Raw genomic sequence first — 10004 nt, forward strand, 5'->3', positions numbered from 1 at the left:
TAAACTACGTCCCCGCTACACATTCACAAGTCTGTCACTGTTCTCAAATGTCCCAAAAATTATTTACCCAACCTAAATCTCGCTACAATCCCTCTAACTAATCCATTCCACGGACTCCATGAGGACTTACCCCTGCCCCATGAAGTCGGTCTAACTAAGCTAACCCTTCCCCCTAACTAGTTTGCATCCTGTGCCCTAGTAAGGGGGTCTTCCACCCCTTGCCCGGAAATCCTGTGCACCCGAAAGTGAGGCTTGCTTTCTCTTTTTTTTTTTTCTTTACATGCGCAGCACCAGCGCGGAAACTCAGAGCTCGCGCACTTTGCACCTGCCTGTGACGTCATGCAGCTGCACGTGTACCTCGTCCCTCCTTGGACGGTACTATCCGGCAGGGATACCCCTCCTGCCGGATTCCAACCCCACGTGCAGCCATGACGTCACCGTGCGCATTAAAAAAACACAAGCCCCACGTCTCGAGGGGTTCCCCACGCGAACACATGTGCTTTGCCCGTTGGAGCTTAACACACACGATCGCGTGGAGAACCCGTCCGGTCCAAATCCATTTACCTGCCTAAACTTTGTCCGTCCGCGGGATCGGCAACATTCACCGCGGGCGTTTCCGGACCGGGACTTCACTCTCGCAAGCGAGCACGTGGGGGCCTCGTGCGTTGCACAGCACGGGCCTCGTGCTCACTGCTGGGTGAACCCGGCACAGTCCCCGAAACAACTACAGCCGCTACTCGGCTTTCTTTCCTCACATGTCGCCGTCGTCGCCATTCGACCCACGCACACCTGCGTGTTACGACGCTCACACACCTCACCATTAAACTCACACCGGGAGACGCGGCTGCATGTTCACACATGCCCACCGACATCTCCCTTACATACCGCTCTCTCACACACACGGTCTCCCTTGCACTCGGCCGTTCACTCACGCATGCCATCTCCCTCGCACACGTGGCTCCACTCACTCGCGGCCTTCCACTCACTCGTGCCATTTCCCTCACACAAACCACACCACTCACACACCCGGGGGCACTCACCCGCGGTGCCTCATCCACACACCGTGCCTCACTCACACACGCGGGGGCACTCACCCGCGGTGCCTCACTCATACACCGTGCCTCACCCACACACACGGCGACACTCACACACGGTGCCTCATCCACACACGGCATGCTGGGAAGCACGTACTCCGGCACAATCGCCACCACACCACTCACACACGTGGGGGCACTCACACCTTGCACCACACACACAGGGACAACCACACTGGGGATTCGTGTCCCCACAAGGGTCTCCGGGGCCTCCATACCCCCCAAGCTCTCCGTGCACCTGTCCACAGCACTCCTCCCCTCGACCTCGCAAAGCACGACCGAACCCACCTGGTCGTGACTCGCCTCAAGGGGGCATACTCCCTCCCCTCGTTCCTGGAGGAGGCCATCCAGCTGCTCGCACTGGGTCCCTACACGCTCCGCGAGCTCAACCTCACTATCCTCCACTACCTCCGTGTGTGTGTGCGTCTCTAGCCTTGTCATTATCATGCAGTCTCTCCTCTATTTTTTTTGTCTCCCGTGTCTCTATACATTTATAAGTTTCTGTTGTCCCCTCCTGTCTATTAGTCTCCGCTTCTTTCTGGCGTCTTTCCCTTATCTTGATGTAGGTCAACCTTGCTTTCTCTTTAAGTCGCTCCCGTCCTTCCGTGTTTTTCACTCCTTGCTCTTTCACGATCTCCGCGTACCTCATCCTTTCCGTATTACTTTTTCCGTATTACTTTTTCCTTACCCGCCTCCACCGCGGACCCGACAGCCGTTGCACGCCCTTTCAGCTCGTTCGCTCCCACACGTGGCGTCGCCATTTTGAGCTCCCTGCTAACGGCCTTCATGCCCGCCTGCAGGCATCGGTCCATGTTCTGCGTCTCACCCCGCAGCTTTTTAGTTTCTTCCCTCATTTGCTTGTTCATTCCGTTCATTTGCTTGTTCATTTGCTGTGTATTCGCATCCATCTTTTCATTCATGCCTTTCATTTCGTTTTTCATTTCATTTGTGTTTGCATCCATCTTTTCGTTTATTTGTTGTGTATTCGCATCCATCCTCGTTGTCATTGCCGCCAGCATGGCGCATAGCTGGGCCATGTCGGGTGCGCTTGGGTGAGCCGTTTCGGCAAGGGTCGGCGGGTTTTGGTGGAGAGGGGGAGGGGAGGTGTCATACACCGCGGCCGCCGCCGCACCTATTTCGGGCTCTGGGTTCAGTTGGGCGAGTTCGTTTTCCTGTACAACCAACATTTCCTGCACGGGGATTTCATCCTGGACCATGGATTCTACACATTCTACATCCATTTCTAATACCCCCGGCTCCCGCTCGCCTTGAAACGCCATCTTGCTTCTCTTAAAGGGTTAATTTAGCTCGCTCGTAATTTGGAGGGAATCGGGGGTCGCTCCTCTCACCCCTGGACCGATTCCCGTGAATTTAGCTGGAGACAGGAGAGCCCGTTTTCCCGTTCTCCGACACCAGTGCCGCGAGGAGGGCGATGGGTTTATATCCCACTTCTGACACCAGTGTTGCGGATTCGCGCCCGCCGGTGTGCGGACGGCCACGTAACTCGAATCGCGGCATGTCGCCCACCGGACGGACAATCCAGTCGTGACCCTCTCGGACTAACGCCGGGAACTAGTCACGGGTGGACCTTTCGGTCTCACCAAGATCGTGCCAATCGGCCCCCGCGTGGGATAGGGTTGCTCGCCAAATTCGACCTACCTAAGTACCCACACGGAGGGTAGACCGGGCGATCGCACCTTGCCGCAGGTCGACTTCGGACACGGGCCACTTTAAGCGACCTGTTCCGTACTATCGGGATAACCGAGCGGTGTTATTCGTCGGCCTCGACGGTTCGATTAATTATCGGGCGTTTTAGCCCACGACCAACCCTTTACGTGAAGCAAGATGGAGATTCAATGAAAGAAAAGACGAAGCGAAGCGGGAAAACAGTTCAACATAACTCACATTTATTTCGCGATGAACGGGAAGCACACATATACAATTACACCAAAAGCACATGTAAAAGGAGAAGAAACACAATATTACACAAAAAGCAAATATAAAAGAGAAACACAATGCAGAGCTATCCGACTACCGAGCACACGGCAACACTTATACAATTTTACTTCACAGACGGCGCTGACAACACAGATACCCAAAGCAAAAGAAAAAGAACCACCCTCCAGGATGAGGGGGGTAGGCGGGCCTGGGGCCGAGACCGTGTCGGGCCTACCCGTCTGATGATGAGACGCAAAGCGGCGGTGGCGCCTCAACTCCGCGGGCCTCGCGGACAGTGTCTGGTAGGGGGTGGGAAAGGGGCCCCCTTGTCGCACTATCTCAGCGCGGGGGGGGGGGGAAACAGGAGGGGGTTGTTGATGCTCGGGGGGGAGGAGGATATCACCCTGTCTCGGGTCCCGCGACGAGCGTCTCCACCTCGACCTCGGTCGCGCCGCCAGCCTCTCCCTCCGCAGCTCCCCGACTCCGACGCGAGCACCCCCTCGATCGCCTTCGCCGCCGCCACCTCTCCACAGCTCCGTCCTCTTCTTCCCAGCTCCACCGACAACTCCCAACCGCGAACTCGAACTCCTCCCCTCCGAACTGAACTGTTTGGCGAGCGCGGCCGTTTATATCCCCCGTGGCTTCGCCCCCCCACCTTTGACCCTTTACCTCCGACCCTTCACCTCTAACTGGCTCCCCATTGGACCGAGGAAAAGTGGGCGTGAATGCTTTTTGATCCATGAATTTGCATATAACGACCTCACTCCAACGCCCTGGAGGCGGGGCCAAATCGCCCCACGCTCTCCGATAGGACGGAACAGAAGTGGGTGTGAGTTGTTTTTGATCCGTTTTTCTCGGAAAGTCTGTGATGTTTCTGAACACGCTGCTCGGTGCGCGCCCTGCACGAGTCCAGTATCGGTGCCCACAAGTGGCGCAAGAATGGTGGTGATGCGATGGTGGCGAGTTGTGACGGTAAAGGTCGTGGCTGTTGTTGTGAAGCGGCGTTGTGGTTGGTGGTTGTTGTTTGATGGCTGTTGAGACGTGGTTGGTGGTGGTAGTAATGGCGGCTGGTCCAAAATAAAGATAGTAAAAGAAAAACGGCTATCCAAAAGGGTCGCAGCCCGCATGAATGACATTTATTCCCTCTAAACAACGGGTTTGGGCCTAACTACACATATACTTACAGAGATATCTCACCTAAGGGACCTGAATGGTGGTTTGTGAATTTCGTCAACCACAACAATATATATATATATATATATATATATATATATATATATATATATATATATATATATATATATATATACATACATTTATATATATATATATATATATGTATGTATATATATATATATAATATATATTGTTGTGGTTGACGAAATAATAGTTGACGACGAAATTATAATTGAATGAAAATGACGTTGACGAAATTAAATTGACGAAGTTGACGAAATTATATATATATATATATATATATATATATATATATATATATATATATATATATATATATATATATATATATATATATATATATATATGTATGTATATTGTTGTGGTTGACGAAATTCACAAACCACCATTCAGGTCCCTTAGGTGAGATATCTCTGTAAGTATATGTGTAGTTAGGCCCAAACCCGTTGTCTAGAGGGAATAAATGTCATTCATGCGGGCTGCGACCCTTTTGGATAGCCGTTTTTCTTTTACTATCTTTATTTTGGACCAGCCGCCATTATTACCACCACCAACCACGTCTCAACAGCCATCACAACAACAACCACCAACCACAACGCCGCTTCACAACAACAACCACCAACCACAATACCGCTTCGCAACAACCACCAACCACAACGCCGCTTCGCAACAACAACCAACCACAACGCCGCTTCACAACAACCACAACGCCGCTTCACAACAGCAACCACCAACCACAACGCCGCTTCACCACAACCGCCACGACCTTTACCGTCACGACTCGCCACCATAGCATCCACACCATCTCGCGCCACTCGTGGGCACCGATGCTGGACTCGTGCAGGGCGCGCACCGAGCAGCGTATTCAAAAACATCACGGACTTTCCGCAGAAAACGGATCAAAAACGACTCACGCCCACTTTTGTTCCGTCCAATCGGTGAGCGAGGGGCGATTTGGCCCCGCCTCCAGGGCGTTGGAGGGCGGTCGCTATATGCAAATTCATGGATCAAAAAGCATTCACGCCCACTTTTCCTCGGTCCAATGGGGAGCCAGTTAGAGAGGTGAAGGGTCGGAGGCAGAGGGTCAAGAATGAAAGAGCGAAGCCACGGGGATTATATAAACGGCTGCGTTCGTCAGTGGAGGGTTGAGAGTGTGCGGAGTTCAAGAGAGTCGTCGGCGGAGCTGGAAAGACGTGGTACGAGTCAGAGTGAAGAGGACGGAGCTGTGGAGAGGTGACGGCGGCGAAGGCGGACGAGGGGGTGCTCGCGTCGGTGCCGGGAGCTGCACAGGGAGAGGCCAGCAACGCGACCGAGGTGGAGGAGGAGACGCTCGCCGCGGGACCCGAGACAGGGTGATATCCTCCTTCCCCCGAGCATCAGCAACCCCCTCCTGTTTCCCCCCACGCTGAGACAGTGCGACAAAGGGGGCCCCCTTCCCACCCCCTACCAGACACTGTCCGCGAGGCCCGCGGAGTTGAGGCACCACCGCCGCTCCGCGTCTCATCATCAGACGGGTAGGCCCGACACGGTCTCGGCCCCAGGCCCGCCTACCCCCCTCATCCTGGAGGGTGGTTCTCTTTTCTTTTGCTTTGGGAATATGTGTTGTCGGCGCCGTCTGTGAAGTAAAATTGTATGTGTTGCCGTGTGCCCGGTAGTCGGTTAGATCTGCATTGTTGCATTTGCTTTTTGTGTAATATTGCATTGTCTTCTCCTTTTACATGTACTTTTGGTGTAATTGTATATGTGTGCTTTCCGTTCATCGCGAAATAAATGTGAGTTATGTTGAACTGTTTTCCCGCTTCGCTTCGTCTTTTCTTTCATTGAATCTCCATCTTGCTTCACGTAAAGGGTTGGTCGTGGGCTAAAACGCCCGATAATTAATCGAACCGTCGAGGCCGACGAATAACACCGCTCGGTTATCCCGATAGTACGGAACGGGTCGCTTAAAGTGGCCCGTGTCCGAAGTCGACCTGCGGCGAGGTGTGATCGCCCGGTCTACCCTCCGTGTGGGTACTTAGGTAGGTCGAATTTGGCGAGCAACCCTATCCCACGCGGGGGCCGATTGGCACGATCGTGGTGAGACCGAAAGGTCCACCCGTGACTAGTTCCTGGCGTTAGTCCGAGAGGGTCACGACTGGATTGTCCGTCCGGTGGGCGACGTGCCGCGATTCGAGTTACGTGGCCGTTCGCACGCCGGCGGGCGCGAATCAGCAACACTGGTGTCAGGTCGTGCGATATAAACTCATCGCCCTCCTCACGGCACTGGTATCGGAGAACGGGAAAACGGGCTCTCCTGTCTCCAATTAAATTCACGGGAATCGGTCCAGGGGTGAGAGGAGCGACCCCCGATTCCCTCCAAATTACGAGCGAGCTAAATTAACCCTTTACGAGAAGCAAGATGGCGTCTCAAGGCGAGCGGGAGCCGGGGGTATTAGAAATGGATGTAGAATGTGTAGAATCCATGGTCCAGGATGAAATCCCCGTGCAGGAAATGTTGGTTGTACAGGAAAACGAACTCGCCCAACCGAACCCAGAGCCCGAAATGGGTGCGGCAGCGGCCGCGGTGTATGACACCTCCCCTCCCCCTCTCCACCAAAACCCTTCCCCAACCCCTGCCGAAACGGCTCACCCAAGCGCACCCGACATGGCCCAGCTATGCGCCATGCTGGCGGAAATGACAGCGAAGATAAATGCGAACATGAACGAAAAGATGGATACAAATACAAATGAAATGAAAAACGAAATGAAAAACGAAATGAAAGGCATGAACGAAAAGATGGATACAAATACAAATGAAATGAAAAACGAAATGAAAAACGAAATGAAAGGCATGAACGAAAAGATGGATGCGAATGCACAAAAGATGGAAACAAATACAAATTATATGAAAAACGAAATGAAAGGAATGAACAAGCAAATGAGGGAAGAAATGAAAGAGCTGCGGGGTGAGACGCAGAACATGGGCCGATGCCTGCAGGCGGGCATGAACGCCGTTAGCAGGGAACTCAAAATGGCGACTCCACATGTAGGAACGAACGAGCTGGGTGGGGGTGCAACGGCTGACAGGCCCGCGGTGGAGGCGGGTGAAAAAATAATTCGGGGGGTGTGTTGGGCGAGGGTCGTGACGATGACCGAAAGGAAAAAATTAAATGGGGAGACCAAAACGTGTGAGACGAGACACGAGGTGACGACAAAGGAAATAAAAATAGTTGAGACAAGGGAGGTAAAGGGTGAAGAGGTGACTGAGTTGGCAGAGACACGGGAGACGGGAACGATAGAGGGAAGACTGCACGATGAAGACGGGGTAAGTGACGCACACACACACACACACACGGAGGTAGTGGAGGATAATGGGGGTGAGCTCGCGGAGCGTGTAGGGACCCGGTGCGAGCAGCGGGATAGCCTCCTCCAGGAACGAGGGGAGGGAGTATGCCCCCTTGAGGCGAGTCACGACCAGGTGAGTTCGGTCGTGCTTTGCGAGGTTGAGAGGAGGAGTGCTGTGGACAGGTGCTTGGAGAGCTTGGGGGGTATAGAGGCCCCGGAGACCCTTGTGGGGACACGAATCCCCAGTGTGGTTGTCCCTGTGTGTGTGGTGCAAGGCGTGAGTGCGTCCCCGTGTGTGGAAGCGACCCCGTGTGTGAGTGGTGTGGTGGCAATGGTGCCGGAGTACGTGCTTCCCAGCACGCCGTGTGTGGATGAGGCACCGTGTGTGGAAGAGGCCGTGTGTGTGGATGAAACGGCCAGTGTGGATGAGGCACCGCGGGTGAGTGCCCCCGCGTGTGTAAGTGAGGGACGGTGTGTGAGTGAAACACCGCGGTTGAGTGCCCCCGCGTGTGTGAGTGAGGCACGGTGTATGAGTGAGGCACGGTGTGTGAATGGAGCACCACGTGTGAGTGGTATGGTTTATGCAAGGGAGACCGTGTGTGTGAGAGAGCGGTATGTGAGGGAGATGTCGGTTGGCATGCGGGAGCACGCAGCCACGTCTCCCGGTGTGAATGTAATGGAATGGAGTGTGAGCGTCGTAACACGCGGGAGTGCGTGGGTCGAATGGCGACGACGGCGACAGAGGAAAGAAAGCCGAGTAGCGGCTGTAGTTGTTTCGGGGACCGTGCCGGGTTCGCCCAGCAGTGAGCACGAGGTCCGTGCTGTGCAACGCACGAGGCCCCCACGTGCTCGCTTGCGAGAGTGAAGTCCCGGTCCGGAAACGCACGCGGTGGATTTGCCGATCCCGCGGACGGACAAAGCTTAGGCAGGATTACGGATTTGGACCGGACGGGTTCTCCACGCGATCGTGTGTGTTAAGCTCCAACGGGCAAAGCACATGTGTTCTCGTGGGGAACCCCTCGAGACGTGGGGCTTGTGTTTTTTTATGCGCACGGTGACGTCATGGCTGCACGTGGGGTTGGAATCCGGCAGGAGAGTTATCCCTGCCGGATGGTACCGTCCAAGGAGGGACGAGGAACACGTGCAGCTGCATGACGTCACGGGCAGGTGCAAAGTGCGCGAGCTCTGAGTTGCGGCGCTGGTGATGTGCATGAAAAAAAAAAAAAAAAAAAAAAAAAAGCAAGCCTCACTTTCGGGTGCACAGGATTCCTGGGCAAGGGGTGGAAGACCCCCTTACCAGGGCACAGGATGGAAACTAGTTAGGGGGAAGGGTTAGCTTAGTTAGACCGACTTCATGGGGCAGGGGTAAGTCCTCATGGAGTCCGTGGAATGGATTAGGTAGAGGGATTTAGTGAGCTTTAGGTTGGGAAATAAAATGATTTATTTGGAGACAGTGACAGACAGTGAATGTGTAGAGTTGACGTAGTTTAGCTACGTAGTGTTAAATGGAACGTGCTGTAGTTTAAGGGACGACGTGGGAGCACGAGTTAGTTAGGGGATGTAGTTAGGAGGATGGCAGAGTTCAGTGGTGTGTGTGTTGAAGAGTTGTGATGTAAGTACATGATGAGTGAGTGAGGCCAGCGGGTCTGTGTGAATGGAGCGAATGGGGAATGCATGGTGCGATGAGTGATTGGGGGGAGGAGTGACTCCCGCCCAAGGGACCCCGGGGTCAGTGTAGAGTGAGTTAGGGGGTTAGTTAAATTGAAAAATGGAGGTTGTTTTGTTGTTGGTGGGAGTGTAGGCTCGAAACCCATTTGGAGGGGTGCAGGAACCCTGTTGACGGGCTGGGAGCGTGGCTGCGAAAGGTGAGTATCGCTGAGTGGGTACCCCGGGCACCAGGCTAGTCGGCCGTGGTAGGCCAAGGGCCCATGGGGGGCCGGGATAGCGTAGTGGGCACGGGTGCGCCTGCTTGGTGCGGGGGCCCGGGGCGCCATTAGCCGCGTGGGCAGTGTTGTGGGCACGGCTGACCCTCGGAAAGGGGCCTGGGAAGCCAGCCTGCCACGTGTGCGTTTCAGGGGAGGTGCCATGGGGGAACTCCCTGGTGTTAGGGAGCTGGTAGGCTCGGAGGCAGTATAGTGCCCGGGGGTGCCATAGCGGGAGATTCGGCAGAGGGTCGTGCCTGCCAAAGGGAGCCACGTGTCCCAGCCATGAGACGGTGTGAGGGCACGGAGAGAAAATTGGGGGGCGAGGCCCGAAATTGTGAGGACACCAACACAGGCGACGGGAATCTGGGTTGTTAGAACCAATAGTTTAAGCGAGAGGCGCTTGTTGAAAGCCCCGGGGTAGTTTAACAGTTAAATGGTTAGGGTAGATTAGGAGATGTACCCCTCCGCACCATCCATCCCCTCGCTGTCGTTGTGGGCCGCTGGACCCACTTTGGTTATAGATCGC

Source organism: Eptatretus burgeri, chromosome 12, assembly GCF_056783735.1.
Source record: "Eptatretus burgeri isolate ZD-2024b chromosome 12, Ebu_testis_v1, whole genome shotgun sequence".
NCBI classification, from domain to species: domain Eukaryota; kingdom Metazoa; phylum Chordata; class Myxini; order Myxiniformes; family Myxinidae; genus Eptatretus; species Eptatretus burgeri.